Source organism: Topomyia yanbarensis, chromosome 1 (assembly GCF_030247195.1).
Source record: "Topomyia yanbarensis strain Yona2022 chromosome 1, ASM3024719v1, whole genome shotgun sequence".
NCBI lineage: Eukaryota > Metazoa > Arthropoda > Insecta > Diptera > Culicidae > Topomyia > Topomyia yanbarensis.
In genome coordinates this window covers 56,453,871-56,470,913 of record NC_080670.1, presented here as the reverse complement: position 1 = coordinate 56,470,913, position 17,043 = coordinate 56,453,871, and the positions used below count along the sequence as shown (strand labels likewise).

General features: G+C 38.0%; 1 protein-coding gene across 20 annotated transcripts in view; it reads right to left on the bottom strand.

The window, feature by feature from the left end:
- LOC131677666 (chloride channel protein 2) overlaps positions 1–17,043 on the bottom strand; it is a 176,606-nt gene that overhangs the window by 45,792 nt on the left and 113,771 nt on the right. Inside the window, exon 1 of one of the 20 annotated variants that reach the window (XM_058957595.1) lies at positions 2,206–2,336. The exons of 18 other annotated variants lie outside the window; for them this stretch is intronic. The gene's annotated coding sequence lies outside the window, so the exon portion shown is untranslated. Of the gene's footprint in view, positions 1–2,205; positions 2,337–17,043 lie in introns of those variants that run through there. One more of the 20 variants, XM_058957605.1, reaches the window with a different exon arrangement.

The window sequence follows — 17,043 nt, the reverse complement described above, 5'->3', positions numbered from 1 at the left end:
CTATAGAATAAAATACTCTTATTTATAGTACTACGCTTTCGAACTTTCTTCTCCTCACTACATGATGAAGCAATAAAAAGCAAATATTTTGCATTATACATACACTTTATTAATCACGCATATATCTATTTTTAATAAAGATAAAGATTTTAATAAAGTGGAGAGAAAATAAACCTCTATAGGGTGTCGGTTTTCCCCTTAGTGCCTACAAAAAATCACTTTGTTTTCCAAGTTTTACAACCAATAATTTTTAATGAAATTAATTTTTCGAAGCGCTGAAAAAATTAAGTCTTGTTAAGATTTTTCTGAAGAAGAATTGTGCATTAAAATTATAATTTTATTGGTTTTGTGGCAACTTAGAAAAAGTGTTAAGCTTAAGGTGTCGGTTTTAACCATAATTCCCCTACAGCAAAATTTACAGTGAACTGGTAACCTTTTGTGCAACGACGGTGCGTGTGTGTCTTGTATGAAATGCAAGCAAAAGTAAACTATATTGCTATTTTATAATATTTGTCACAAGCTTACCGAGTGGAACAGTAAGGAGATGGTAGTATATGTTTATCAACGCCATGTAATCATGTGGCTCAAAATTGTATGAGTTAGGCTGAACACTAACAAATTATTCAGAAACACACCGTTCGCAGTTCGAGAGCGGAAAAAAGATATATGCATTCCAGAGGATTAGTTTTGGATGTAATTTCTATATAACATTCACGAATAATATTTTTTGATTTTCTGAAAAGATATTCGCCAAAAAGTTCTACGACTTTCCGGAAGACATTATCTTTCTTTTCGTACCTTCAAAGTAAAAAAAAAATCAACTCACTTCAAGGATAAATAACACCAAACTGAAGGTCTTTGATCAATATTACATTACAACATTACAGAGGACATCACTGTTGTTGTGCACTTTGTAATTTTCGTATGAATTGTTTATTGCACAAAAGTTCTATGGATAATACGATAATAATAGAGTTAACCGATTTCGTTCAAAGGTGACAGTCATTTTTGCATAATTTGGAGTGACATTCGCTGCAGGGTGCAGTACTGCGATTTCTAGAATGACTTTTTGCTTACACCTTAGAGTATATGGTATCGATAAAAGAAATGTTCTTTTTCTGCCTGCCGTGTTTAACTTTTGTTTTTTTACTTCATTTAATTGTAGGATGATGGAACATTTTGAAATGCCACTGAATGTACCAGCCTATTGAACTACTAGTGTCATGTGTGGCTGGTACGACAGTAATGAATTAGTTTATTAACTTTCTCTTTTAGAAAAGTCAGACAGAAAAAATTGGCATCAAAAATGCCATTGTTTTAGGTTTGAATTTAATTTTACATGACGTTGGATTTCGTAAATCACGTATTTTAACTCCATATTCCATAATAAGTGTAATTGTATGTCGCTGCCCATGGAAAGTATATTTTGCATGTAATATTTCGTCATTTCGTGAATAGCGGTATGTTAAATTGTGCCATGTTTGAAATTACGTCAACGACAAATAGTTTTTTGTGTGCCTCCACGAATAATCATATTCCTCTGTGTAGTTTTGGGACGACCCTCTTAAAGGTTAAAGTAACCGTTGTCACTCGCGCGGCATTTTTTTTTTACGAATCCGTTTGATCGCTGTTGTTTATAGTGAAAAGGTTTTTTTGAAAATCCTTTCTGGAGAACGATGGGAATCAATCAATCTCGTCGAGCGAGAATGCACGTCGTAATCACTTTCGATTTTCTTTTCTGATGAAATGAACTCGCGAGCTAATATATTTCCTCTCACTCACGTTGGCAGTCGAAAAAAATGAGTCGATCACATGTTCTTAACCCAACCTGCATTTGTTATATCGGATAGCGTGAGATATTCAACAACCATCATCATCTCCACCACCATCAGCGGCATTATCTCACACTACTCGTACAAGGGAGGAAAACAATTGAATTTTCATACGCTGTACTAGCTTTTTTTTCCTCGGCTTCCTTTTTCGCTTGTCAGATTTATTTTTACTTTTTTCACACTATCCACTCTCTTTCGCAGATATTTTTTCCGACCCTAGCCAGTCAAGCCAAACGGATCCTTTGCCATAATTTTGCAATAACGATAACCTTCACGCGCTTTGCACCACATTCACCGCAACCGATCAGATCCGGTATCCGGATCGGCAGATCGATCGCATTTTCCTGCAAACACCTGCCGACGAGATGCTCACCTATATCCAAACGGGAAGAGAAAACAATAAACCACCCGCACTACCCGTCCGTCCGGGATGATTCGCGACGACTGACCAAGCGCGCACACAATGGCCGTCAGATGGACCGCACCACGATCGCCTCTCGACTGAGCGAACGGGTCGAGACAGACTCATTTTGGGGGAAAACTGCTACTACCCGTTTCGCCTTCGACCAGTCCTTCTCCCAAACGGGCCAGCAATGGCAGGCAGAGATGTTTCATTCTGATGAACAACCAACCCCCTCATCGGGTGTCATCATTCCGTCATAACGAGTCGAGGTGCGGCGGTGGCTTCTACACAACAATGGCAATTACCTACGATGAACAGCTAGCGCTGCTGCCTATGTCGTGTGTATTGTTTTGCCACGCTTTTCCCGCCCCATCACATGTTGCCCACCTACGGCACGGTACGGCATGACATTGCACTGCTTGCATACATCATCGTCGGTCGGATGACGGTCAAGATGCGACGAGAAAAGCGCAACCTTGCAACATTATCTGGTGTTTTGTAATGGATAAACTTATATGCGGCGGGGTATTTTGTGTTGATGGGAGAGCGCGGTTGTTTTTAGGCAATGAAATACCATGCGCTTCCATGGTTCGATTAGGGGAAACATTTTCTGGTGTGCGTCATTATCCTGTTTATGACCGACAACTTCAACGTGCTTGCTTTTGCAGAGACAGGCTGTTGGGTTGAAAGAAAACAAATTGTTACGCATGATCATTACTTAGTGTCTGGACCGTCTGTTTACTATACGGAAGGATAAACAACACAGCAACAGAAAGAGATCGTCGGTTCTTCAGCACCGATGCTGTTTGATGTGGTGATACATGCTAAATGGTTTTGAAGCAGTTCATCTGTTGATTTCAAGCGATTGGATACATCAATCTGCGAAGAGCTCCCATTTGTTGAATCGGTCAATTATATATCTCGTGATAATACGAATACAACGTATTAATTAAAAGCATCTGCTGCCTTCATATTGATACGGCTTTATCAACCGTGGGATGTGTTTTCAGCGCGTGATATGGTTATAAAAGAATTCGGTCAATAGTGTGAAATGTGCTGATTCAGATTTTTTTTCCCTTTTTAAATCAGTTTATTGATATTGCTTTGGGAAAAGATCGCACATGGCAATCGTCAACGGCGTATACAAGTTGTCAAGATTTGGAAATTTTTCCGCGCTTCAATTGGTCTGTGGTGAGTCAGAGCGGACTAAGTAGAAAAATATTAAACAATGAGAAAATAATAGCGTTAGACAACACAATTCTTCAGCTAGATTACTTGTATGGTATCAATTCATTTCAAATTATAGCGTAAAGTATGCAGCGATCAAACTTTAAACTCCTTTTTCCCAAAATCAATAAAACGTCATAGAGTCCGGTTTGACTTAACATCGACCAATTGTGGATTAACCGATAACGTTACTAATCAAGCTTTGAATACTATTCTATTTGCCAGACTTTTCCAAGTATACGCAAACTTTCTGAAATCGTTCCACCACTTTTGGGATCCGTAAGTTCGCACTTAAGCATATCATTGTAAGCGATCAACTTTACGAACTCCGTCTAAAACTTGACTTTTTCTCATCAACCACAGAAGTGTTGGTTAACAAAATAGACCGAGAAGAAGTATTAGAGTTCTCGGGTCTATATAAGTCGGATAGTCCGCACTGTTGACTTTCGACCCACATCATGACCACGTCGGAACCAAACATGAATTTACGGGGAGTGACACTAAGTTAGTGTCGGATTCTGACGAGAGGAACTCGAAACGTCTCTTCAATATTTAGTTTAATTATAAGTGTTGGATCCTTTACGCAAAGAAGTAATTTTAAAAAAATTTCTCCTTAGTGGAGAAAAATAAGTTTTTTTCTCAAATTTTTCTCCATTAAAGATAAATTTTGCATAGGAAAATCATAATAAATAGATCAAATGTGTTGAGTGGCAGCTGCGGTTGTGTGTAATCTCGCTTTAAAGGCCGTGTGGCATCCGGCATGTTCAAGTATCTCAGTCAAGAATTGATCCACTGGGTTCCTGCTCTCATGTCGCAAGAAGCGTCTTAAAATAGGTATCCTCAAGTTGGGGTGATTCTCCGCGCCGAGGACTGAATGGCTGGCATCACTAAAATGTGCCAGCCGCGAACGGAGTTTCGTTGGTTTTACCGATGCTGTTATAAGTGAATCTCTGGCACCGTGGACGTTGGTTTCTTCGCAAATTGTGGGATTCGAATGATGGCCGTGTCCCCAATACCCATTTCGGGGTTCTTCTTGTAACTGTACAATATGTGCTGATGCTGAAATGCTGTGATCGAGTATGGTAAGGGCAGCATAAATTAATTTTCAGCATAAACGTCCAGAAACTGCCTTTTGCAGGAAGCAAAAGCTTCCATAGCTTTGGTTCAAGTACTGTATTTCTATAAAGGAAACTTCTATGTTGGAAAACTACTAGGCCCCGTCTTCGTGCCTTTCAACCAAAACGTCATGACAAATCCACGTGAAATGCCTTGGGGATGTGAATTGACACATATGTATCTTATATCCGACCACATAACTTGTGATATTTGTGCTGTAACAGTCAATGTGACTATCGAGATAACATGCACAGGAAATACGTCTATTGTCCAGCATATTTGACGCATAATTAATCATCACCTTTTGATGATTCCAAATGAGTTGTATCATACTGTGGCATAAATGGGTTTCCAGCTATAATCGGCAGTGATGCAAAATCCCACCTAATATTTTGGGCTGATATCAATTTGAGAGGCACCGACTTGATGGAATACATACTTAAGTAGCACAAATCTGACTACTTAAGTATGCAGGAATCGTCCGACATTTGCACGATCTGGGAGAGAAGAGGTGTAATCTGGCAACCATGCCAAAGGTAATACGTAGCTAATAGCCGCTATAGCATCAAACAGCGATAAGTGCACACCGTTGTTTTTTCGTAAGAAGCAGAACCTTTCATTGGTTTATTAAACTTAACTGGATGTCCATCGCGTGTTATCTCGAACCAAACATTGCCGATCTGTGAGTTTTCATGAATCATTAAAAGTAGCAGAAACGAGTATTTGGCGCCATTTGCAAGTGGTCTTCTGTGTTGGCGATCGTTTGTTCCATACAACTACTTACACTCGGTAACTATTACAACTGTGTTGTGTGGTGTCAATCAACTGTTGTGAGGATGTCTGGAGATTAACGTAACACGAAGCGGCTTAGAAGCAATACTGGCAGTACTTCGGTGATGAGGAAGGAGACCGAAGCAGATGTTGCCGTTGGCATTACCTTAGAAAATTGCTATGCAGATGTTAACCAAGCGATTCGATGAAATTAGCGCAAAAATTGACTCCATGAAAACTGACTTAAATGCCAAACTAGACGATATAAAACAAGATCTCAAAAAGCAAATCAATACAGTTAAGGCTGCACACCAAAAAAATCTGAATTTTATCGTTGACGTAATTGCAAACATGACACAATTCAACAAACCGTAATTTACGAAATGACGGAACATTACCGTGTTCCGTTTAATTTTACATGAAACATATACTTTACATGCGCAATGACATAAAATTACACTTCCTACCATTCAGAACAAACGCTGTATGTGGAGTAAAATTACATGATTTACGAAATTAAACGTCATGTAAAATTAAAATCAAACGTAAAACTAAGTCATTTTTGATGCTCGTATATGTCAGGGTCAGGAGACGTAAATTTACACTATTTTTTCTAGGTGTGTGACTCCGAGAACAACACAAATTGGGACAATTGGGACAAATCCCAATTCTTTTCATTTTGTTAGTCTGTTGTGGGATTTGTACTTTGTCAGTGATGAGAAAACCCGTGGCGACGGACGTTGTATTCAAATGTACGGACATCCTGTATACAGTTGAGGTCTTTAGGTCGAGTACATCGGACACGTTTTGAGTCAGATAGCTCGCTTCCCTTCCCCTATTAGGGATAATTTATTTATTTATAATTGATATGAACAGACACAGTGTGCTCCTAATGATAATTTCTTAATCTAGTGAGCAGTAGAGAGATTTCAAGCAGTAAATATCTGAAAAGTGCTTAGATATTCTCATTATGAACCCCAAACAGCGTGATGCCTTTGCAACAATATAGCAGATATGCTGTTTAAACGTCAGTTGTTCATCGAGAAAAACTCCGAGATCTTTGACACAATTCGCTCTGTCAATCGTGGATTCAGCTAGACAGTAATCGAATCGAATTGGCGTTTTTTTCCTCGAGAACGTAATGACCGTACCTTTCTTGGGGTTTAGGGTCATTCGGTTGAACTCGCACCATTCCGCAAAGGTTACCAGTTGGCGTTGCAGGAAAGCTGCATCATCAGTATTCCGGATTCTATGGAACTTGAGGTCGTCGGCGAAAGACAACCGTGGTCCTTTTAAACAAAAGTTGACGTCGTTGAAATACAGAAGAAAAATCAATGGACCGAGATGGCTGCCTTGTGGAATACCAGATGAAGCAAAGAACTCTTCGGATACACAATCACCTATCTTGACTGATAGACGACGATTACTGAGATACGATTGCATCCAACGGAGAATATTAGTACCAAAGCCAAGTCTATCCAACTTTGTCACTGCAATAGCGTGATTAATCTTGTCAAAGGCAGCTGAAAGGTCCGTGTAGATAACGTCAGTTTGAAGTCCGTCCGACATGGCATCTGTAACGTATGTTGTGAACGACAGAAGATTCGTAGATGTTGAACGTTTCGGCATAAATCCATGCTGAGTCTCGGAGATATACTGTTTGCAGTGGCTGGAGATGGGTTCCAACACAGCCATTTCAAACAGCTTAGGAACTGCGCTTAGCGTTGTAATACCACGGTAGTTGTCAACTACCTTTTTATCACCTTTTTTGTGAACTGGAAACATGAAGGAGGATTTCCAGAGTTCGGGAAATACTCCCGTTGTTAGCGACAATTGAAACAGATGACAAAGAGGTTCAATTAGACCGGTGGAGCATTTTTTTAGAATAATAGTTGGTATACCATCTGGGCCTGCCGAAGTTGAAGCCTTCATTTTGCCAATCGCCAGTTGTACCATATTATTGTCGATATTGATAGAGTTCAAAGACTGGTATGATTGAGGTACATTAAGAGCCGCGCGTGAAACCTGGGTCGGTGTCAGTTTCTCGTTAGAGAAAACACTCGCGAACCTTTCAGAGAATAGTTGGTAAATCTCCTGTAAACTAGAGTTCATACGTCCTCCATAGCTCATCGTTGAAGGCAACCCGGATTCCTTTCTTTGCTCGTTTACATGCTTCCAGAATGTTTTAGGTTCGGACTTCAACTTACGTTGCACGTTTCGCAAGTAATCGGCATGGCAACGCTTCGATGTCTTTTTATAGACTTGGTTAACATGAACGTAGTGTTGTCGCAGCACGTAGCCCCCAAACTTGGAGTACTTCTTCAGAGCGGCTCTTTTAGTCGCTTTTAACCGTCTCAGCTCGGCAGTGTGCCACGCTGGGTGCTTAGATTGAAGGCCACTTCTTTTGGGTACATAGCGATCGATAGCATAGCTCATAACATTGGAGAAGGTCTGCACTGCAACGTTGACATCATCATTGTCGAGAATTTCAGTCCAGTGGATATTCGACAGGAAGTCAATAATCCTATTATAGTCGGCTTTTCTAAAATTATAGCTGACGGTGTCAGAAGCATTGCAGTCATGCTTCACTCGAATCGCTTCAAGCACTATATGCAGGGGAGGGTGGTGTCTAACAGTCTTTACCAGGGGTGCTGCGGTAACATTTGGCGCGTAGTCAGATTTGCTCGAAAAACAGAGATCAAGGATTCTGTTTTTCTCGTTCACTACATTATTCGTTTGGCGCAGCAGATTTAGACTGTAGCAGTCAAGCAAACTGGTGATACCATCATAAAAAGATGACAGTTCGGGATCAGCGAACATAAATCCGTCAGAAGCAGAGCGCCATTTTAATCCGGAGAAATTGAAATTGCCAACAATCAGGATCTCATCAACCGGGCTTGCTTGAGCGGAAATCCGTTCCAGTGACTCAGTATGTGAATTAATCATTGTCGAATCGCGAGTGCGGTCTGGTGGAAGATAAACTACGCAAAGAAAAAGTGCGTAGCCAGCCAGTTTGATTCGCACCCACATCTGCTCGACACAGACCCCCAAAGTATCGTCAATCAGTTGCGCTTTCAATGTGAGGGCGATTATGTCGAAGCATTCATCCGAACATGGTATTAATTAATCGTCGATTCCTGAATTCATACCGCCAGCATTCTGATAATATATGTGTAGGTTTGAATGCCGCGATTGACTGGAAGCGAGGAGCTGATCAATGCTTGCATTAACAAAATCAGGTTCGTATTTGCCGTTGGTATCGATTTGGAAGACCCCTTCACCACTCCTGCACACAGGACCGGGACGACTGGTGAACGCTGGATGCAATGGCTCGACTGTGGCAGGGGGATAAATAGAACCTTCCCTTGAAAGGTATCAGGCCAGGCAAACCTTCATCTGGTCTCTCAATTAGAGAATGGCGCTTAAATCACCCACTTAACAGCGGGGAGTGGTTCGGCTGGCCAGTTACAAGCACTCAACACCAAATGAGAATAAAGCATGATTTGACAGTTGTTACAGAATCCACCAACCTGTAAAGATGCAGTGTTACCATTTATTCCAGCAAATTGCAACATGATTTCAATAACGTGAATACTTTTTTTCTTTTTTGTTTATTCAAACATCACTCAGATTACTATAATAATGACAGTACAGTCGTGATTCGCTGGTTGGGCCACACCTCTGTCCAACTAACGAATTTAATTCATTAGTTGGACCGACTGACAGATGTCAAAAACTCTCCAAAGGAGACGTTAGCAGTGTAAGTGCATCTATTCACATCTTTAATAATTGTCAGATTGATTGTCAAAGTAAATTTAACATAAGATTTTGACATTTAGATGCTTTTTAGTTGGACACTGGTTCAACTAGCGGAGGTCCAACTAAAAAGCGGTCCAGTTAATAAGTGTCCAACCAGCGAATCACGACTGTATATCATGTTACTTCGATCGAGATAGTCTTTAGTGATAGTGAGGAGATGCGGCGTCACTGAACGGTCATAGTGAATTTTCGGGGTTGTGAAATGAAACTTATACGAGAAGTGAACCGCTTGCTGGAAGATAAATGGATAACGATGAAATGTAAGTTAATTTTATACAGTTTCACTTATACGTAATGTCGCTCTGGCAAAACTCAGCAATTACGACTATAGAGAAGAATATGTTTCCTGTAACAACAAGAAATATTTGAGTGATGGTGACAGTATTACGGTCGAAATTCCCGTATATTATGAAGATAACGCAATCGAGGTACTACTACATGATCTATTTCCGCACATACGATAATACTATTCGAAATTTATTGTCGCAATAGATAGAAATAGAATAAATAGAATAAATAAGGAAGATAAATGGAACAGGCGATTTGGATAGGTTTATTAGTAGATGAAGATACTTGTAAAAATTGAAGATACAAAATTTAATTCCACTATAGAAATAACAATGAAAAAAAATGGCGAATGATCCACAGAGGTTAAAGCCAAAAATAAACAACAATAACAATAATGATAAACGGTTGCTTTTCACTGCAAATTGAAGTTGAAGAAGACTATAAGTAATAGTTGAAATACTAGTATCTGATTTATAGTGAAATGCAACAGTTTTTAATTATTATTTCTATAGTGGAATTAAACGGAAGACATCTGTCTTAACAGGATTAATATTTTGAAATTGTTTTTATCGTTTCGCGTTCCGCTCTTCATGGCATGCCGTCTTGACCGCCATGCATTTCAAAGTAGGTTTTGTGTCATTATGCACAAAGTGGGTTTTTACCATATTCCTTAGGGAAATCCAATATTTTGTACTTTGAAGGATCGTACTATTTTTTCAAACGGTAATTAAGGTGATTCAAAAATTTCGCTAAAGCATGAATTTTAAGTTTTGAATACTTAAAAACAAAGCTACTATTTTTTTGCAATGTGAATTTTATCACATCCCCAAGCCCAAAAAAGTTACATGAAGCACCAAGCCTCAAAATTAGTCGTAACGCTAATATGAATTGTTATAACTCCATCGTTCTCTAACGTATCCTAAAAATATAATAATAATCGATAGCCCCAAGTTTGTCGATGTGTTAAGTTGCAACTATATTGAACATCGGTTTATAATACGAATGGAAATTCAAGTTTCCCTTGGCAAGTTTGTTACCCTCTAAATTCACTGCCGTTGGTAAACCGATTGCCTTGTACGCAGCACATCTGGGTTCGATTCCCAACCACCGCACAAAGGGTTACGGATTTTTCCAAAGAGATTTTCCCAACCCAAAAAAAGAGACGAATGTCCCTAAGGATAAACCGTCTATAATCGAAAAATTTGTTTACTGCCTACATGTAATGCACAACGCATTTTCCACATTTTGTGTGTTAAAAAAAACGAAATTGATTTTTCTTGTCGCTAATTAATACCGATTTTCAAATTTATGGCATCAAAACACATCTAAAAACTTGTAACTATCCATATGTGTCAAAATTTTTTGGATCTGTCGGCGAACATAGAGATACAGAAACTCAAAATAGTGTTACGACTAATTTTAACCCTCTGGCATTCGCGCGAATCGCTCCCCGAATGAGCAGCCGCTGGTGCTGGAAGAAGATTTCGCTAGAGTTTCGGAAGGTGTTGCACAAAATACAACGGCGCGAGTGCCGGAGGGTTAAAGCTTGGGGTTAGGAGTGTTGTTTCAGGCATTAAAATTTATCTCTTCTTTATTTATCTTACAATTATTCTCTCCCTTATGTCTTTGCTTTCCCCCAGTGTTTAATTTTTTACTTCCGTGAAAACATTGGGTCACGTTCTAGCCCAATCTCCCGCATATGTCACAAAATGTAACATTTGATTATACCCCCTCCTCACCTAACAGCGTTACGTAATTTCTGAATGACACTTAAGGCAAGGTGGATTTCCAGCAGGTTCCCGAAAAAAAGTTTTATCTGGCCACATAACGAAGTGATGTGCCCAGCAGATTCATGAAACATGATAATTTGGTAGAAGCGTACTCAAAACCAAGTTTTTCATCACGTGGTAAGTGCATTTCCATTTCGTTGTTTCAGTTCAGCTCGATCGCTTCTATCTTCAGAAAAATTTATTCGCACGAAAAAAACCTATTTAATCCACCAATTCTTACACATTTCACTATTGGATTAGTTTGCAGAACTCACGAGAAGTAGGCACCCAACTAGAGGTGGGATGAAAACAGTTTCTAGTCGCGCACGAATAAAATCTCGAATAAACTGAATAAATTATAGAAATCAACAAAACGACCGAAATAAAAAAGTAAATCAAAAAATGAAACAATAGGTTTTCAAATTCATAAAATGAGTAGAAAAATTAATGTAAATCAAAATTATAATATACACGAATCAAATTAGATTAGGTTATTACATAAAAATTAAGATTATATTTAGAAATAGTTATAAGATTAATAGAATAAATTGACTCATACTAACAAATTGAATGAAATAAACCGAATGACTGAACAAGAAATGCGTAAAATTAAAAATATGAATAAAATGAATCAAATGAATCAAATGATTCAAATGATTCAAATGATTCAAATGATTCAAATGATTCAAATGATTCAAATGAATCAAATGAATCAAATAAATCAAATGAATCAAATGAATCAAATGAATCAAATGAATCAAAAGAATCAAATGAATCAAATGAATCAAATGAATCAAATGAATCAAATGAATCAAATGAATCAAATGAATCAAATGAATCAAATGAATCAAATGAATCAAATGAATCAAATGAATCAAATGAATCAAATGAATCAAATGAATCAAATGAATCAAATGAATCAAATGAATCAAATGAATCGAATGAATTAAATGAATCAAATTGATTTAATTCATCCAGTGAAAACAATGAATCAAATTAATGAAATGGATCAAATGAATAAAAAGAATGGATGAGCAAAATGAATAAAGTAAAAAATAATTGAAATGCATAAATGAAACAAACGAATCAAATAAACAAAATGAGCTGAAGTGAAAAAATGAATAAAAAGAAGAAAATGATCAGAATAAAATGCATTGATTTAAATGAAAAATTAAACAATTGTAAAAGGTTATAAATTAATATAAAGAAATAAATTGAATCAAATAAATTATTTGGATGAAATGATTAAAACTGAAAAAGTAGTCAGATTATTAAAATGAAGAAACTGAACAAAATGAATAAACTGGAAAAAATGAATAAAATGCATTCAATGAAAACAAGGAATAAAATAAGTTAAATGAATGATATGAGTAAAATGCACAAAAAGAATAAACTGATCAGAGAGAATCCAAAGAATGAAACGAATAAAACAAGTAAAATGAACGCAGATGAACAAAACGAATAAAAAGATGCTGAATGAAATAATTAAAATGAAATGGTTATATATTTGAAGCTAAAAACATTTTTGAATAAAGAAAATGAATAAACGGGATTGTACGAATTTGAGAACCATTGCATCAGCAAGTTTTTGTATTGTTTTTGAAAATCCAATCTTCTGAGAAAAGGCTTATAAATATGCAATGGACTTTCTAGGGCTTCCATCTTTTTTTGGTTTTATTCTTTTTGTTTTCATGCTTCTTTACTCGACGGCGTCGTTTCAAGATTATCTGGTGTTTCTACTTTATTGTTGGACCTTAATTAGTTATCAGGAACCTGGAACGTTCAATTTGCTTTGGAATTCGAAGTTTACTTTTTGGTCACATATTCCCGTAAAAAAGATTTATGTACAGAATAGAATTTACTGGTCCAGTATTTTAACGCGCAATTGAATATAGTTAAGTGAGACAAGGTCACATGTGCTTTCAAGCCTCTTGAACAGAGAACGACAGGGAGAATGCGATTCGTGAATGAGACAGGTAGAGTCAGTTGATTGCAATGCAGTCTCTTTCCATTTCATTCATGAAAGCAATAATCATATTGTTTCGTTCGGAATTCTCGTGCAGGAAATATGGATAAATAAGTCCTACACAGATCAATACTGTGAAAAAAAAATGGTTCAAACTACTCAGTATATCCAGATACGGACGACGATAAGTTAGAAGACACATTGTAGTTGCATCCCCCATCGAGAGTGGGTACTTTGGGAGACTTCTTTTCCTGGATCTAATTTGTGGATATTTTTGGTCTTTGATCCGTTATTTATCATGAAAGTTCGTACCAATACAACGAATGTGCAGCTGACACAACTCATGGTTCATTCTCCTGCGCCACGTTCCATCTGCACGCCAGCATAGATGGTACGCAACACCTTTCGTTCGAAAACTCCAAGGGCGCGTTGGTCCTCCACGAACATAGTCCAGGTCTCGTGGCCGTAGAGGACCACCGATCTAATCAGCGTCTTGAGAATAATCAACTTCGTGCGGCGGCGAATTTTGTTCGACCGGAGTGTCCTCTGGAGTCCAAAGTAGGCACGATTTCCCGCTAAGATCCGTCTCTGGATTTCTCTGCTGTTATCATTGTCGTCGGTTACCAGTGAGCCCAATTACATGAATTCGTCGACCATCTCGATTTCGTCACCGTCAATCCGAACTCGGGATGGGAGGTTCACATTGTCGTCTCTAGAACTTCTTCCTCTCGTGTATTTTGTCTTCGAAACGTTGATGGCAAGTCCAATCCTACTGGCTTCAGCTTTCAGTCTTTGAGCATATATTTCATTCTAAATTCAATAGAGATACGAATAGTTTACATATCGCAAGTGGAATGTCTCTTTTGAAAAATTTCATCGTCAAACTTTCATATTACCCAGTTAAGCCAAATATTTTTCTGATATAGCCATGAATTTCCTTAATTATAGTGTAGATACAGGCTTTGAATACAATTGAATTAAAGTTGAGTTGATGTAGCAGCAGACAAAAAATAGTTTTGTTTTCTCAAACCTTCGCAATTACAATTAATATTTTATATTGGCAGAAGATCTTATCACACAACTTAGAAATGGATACAGAAATAGCTAGATAGATGCGATAGAAGAGAGACAGAGAGAGAAAGAGAGAGAAAGAAAGAGAGAGAGAGAGAGAGAGAGAGAGAGAGAGAGAGAGAGAGAGAGAGAGAGGAGAGAGAGGTGGGGGGGGCGTGTGAGGAATTGAAAATGATGGTTAATGCAGTGACATTATTTTTATAGGTATATTATTATGATATATTGATTTCTTACATTCTTATCATAAATAATGTAAGTAGTAATTTTTGCGTTATAAACAGTATAACCTAAATCTTGCAAAAGAGCTAAATTTTCGCTAGATTTTTGGGCTTCAAACAATTGTATGTTTTCGGTAACGCCACGAGTATAATTATATGAGAAATCTTTTATGTCACTACTAGGTGAACTACTTGTTGATCTGTGTATTGGTATATCCAACATTTACCTCATGATTGAACGCAATGCCTAATCCAAGGAATAAATACTAGAACTCACTGTTTCTTTATCAACACATTATTTTGTCTTTGAAATGAACTTATATATTGATTTTTGAGAAATAGTTAATTTATTATAAAAGTAATTCGCAAAATGTTCTTAACATCGAATTCCTTGAATCACGTAGATGTGTTTTCATACCCCGATATTCAAAATCGGTTTAGTTTTGCCCCTAAAACGCCAGTAAAGCAATACTCTGTATGAAACAATCTCATTTTTAGTTAGTGGAAATTGGTAAGCGAGGGCTAAAAATACAAAATGTTTAATATCTCCGCCGCTCGTGTACGGATTTTGACAATCTATAGCTTGTTAGAAAGGTATTTTTAAAAGCTTTCTATTTTTGTGCAGCTTGTAAGACAATACTGTATTGTTCGAAAGTTATTTGCGAAAAATCTGCTGTGTTTTGACAAAATCGCCCATGTCTCAGAAAGTAAACAACATATCGAAAATCAAAAATAATAGTGTCAAATGGCAACGTTAGGCCTTTCATTTGAAACTAGTTTCATTAAGATCGGTTCAGCCATTGCTGAGATAATTACATGACATTTTGTACATACATACATACACACATACACACACACATACAGACATTGTCTCAATTTGTCGAGCTGAGTCGATTGGTATATGAGACACGGCCCTCCGGGCCTCGGTAAAAGTTTTCAAAGTTTGAGCGAATCCTATACATTTCTTTTGTAAGAAATGTAAAAAGATGCGATCGTTGAATCCAGTTCAATCTGCTACGGAACCAATACTCGTTGAGAATAAACACTCGACGAGTATCTAATATTGCGAAAGAAAGCAAACACGCAACAAAACGGCGGCAGACTTAAATTAACGATAGGTTTTCCACGCGCCAATGCAACCGCGATGGAGGCGGACAGTCGATTGATTTATTTCCAACAATTCGTAGCGCAGGAAAATTATTAGCCGAACTAAAAATCGACCAATCGTCGGCCTTTTATATATACATATAGTAGATTAACATATTGATGATAGTAAGTCGGAAGGGAGCCACCGTTGCAATAAACGCATGAGGTGCGGTAGTAAATTGCATCATTGGCTTGCATCGTGCTGAAATATGCAAATCGTTAGTCTTTCAATCACCCCCCCCCCCCACACTCACACACACACCAGCTGTTATCAGATAATTGGGCTTGGATCGTGATCGAACCGGTTTGCGCTTTTTGCATATGATCTATGAATGCTTATCTTGTTCTTTCAAGGCTAGTAGCTGATAGCGAGGAAAACTGCATGCACATGAGACCATTTATGTTCATACAGTGATAATTTGCACTGCTCCTACTATTTACACAACTGAAGAGGCGATGTTTATTTGTAGAATCAATGAAAATATTAAACAACGCAATGCTACATTGCGAAAACAAAGTTCTCTTCGTATAGTTATATAACGTTTAAGATCAGCTGTGTTTCGCTTTCTTCTAGTCTCGGGGCGTCTATTCGGAGCTGTTTTGTTTCATTTTCTATACGATTGAGCTGCTTTATTAATCCTTTCTGATAGAAACCTCCAATTTTCATCGGTTTGATGATAATGTCGATATGAAATGCGCTACGAAACTTTCGATCACAGTGTTTTGAAAATTGTTTATCAGGGAAATGGATTTTTGAAGTGGATTACAGGATCCACAGCTTCTACATTGCATCCAGGTACATTATCTGCTGGGAAATGATGCGTAAATGATAGACACCTCCAATGTTGTTTATTTGTTTATTTGTTGTATCTTCACCGAAAGAGCCCTTGGCTAATTTCTTTTCAGGATAGCAAATATTTTAACTTTTATCGAATTTGTCATCAGGTTGAAGTCAAAAGCCGTTGCCACGCTGTTAAAGATACGCTGCAGTTCGGTAACAGCGCTCTGGCGACCATAGTTCTCCTGAATGGAAATCGCAACAGAGAGTTATTGCATTATTGCTCCCAAGCGGGCTTGAAGACCCTGACGTCCGAGGATTGTAGGGCAATACACGCTGGCAGAAAGTAAATCCGAGACGAACAGGGTTCGAGAGCAGTCCCTCCGGATGCCTGGAGTGTTGAGTTGTATTAACTGATAACGGTTTTCGTAGTTCGGCAGCTGAAATCTGTTTTGCCATGAAGACGTTGGACGGCCTCGATTCTGTCAACGCCATTCTGGTAGTACGGATTCCAAACAACAGAACAATATTATATTACTATGCTATATTTCACCCTAAGTAGAAAAATTGGGTAAACACCAAAATTTCTCACTAGAGCGAAATTTTTTTGGTAAACCAGACTTTGTGTATGAAGGAAAC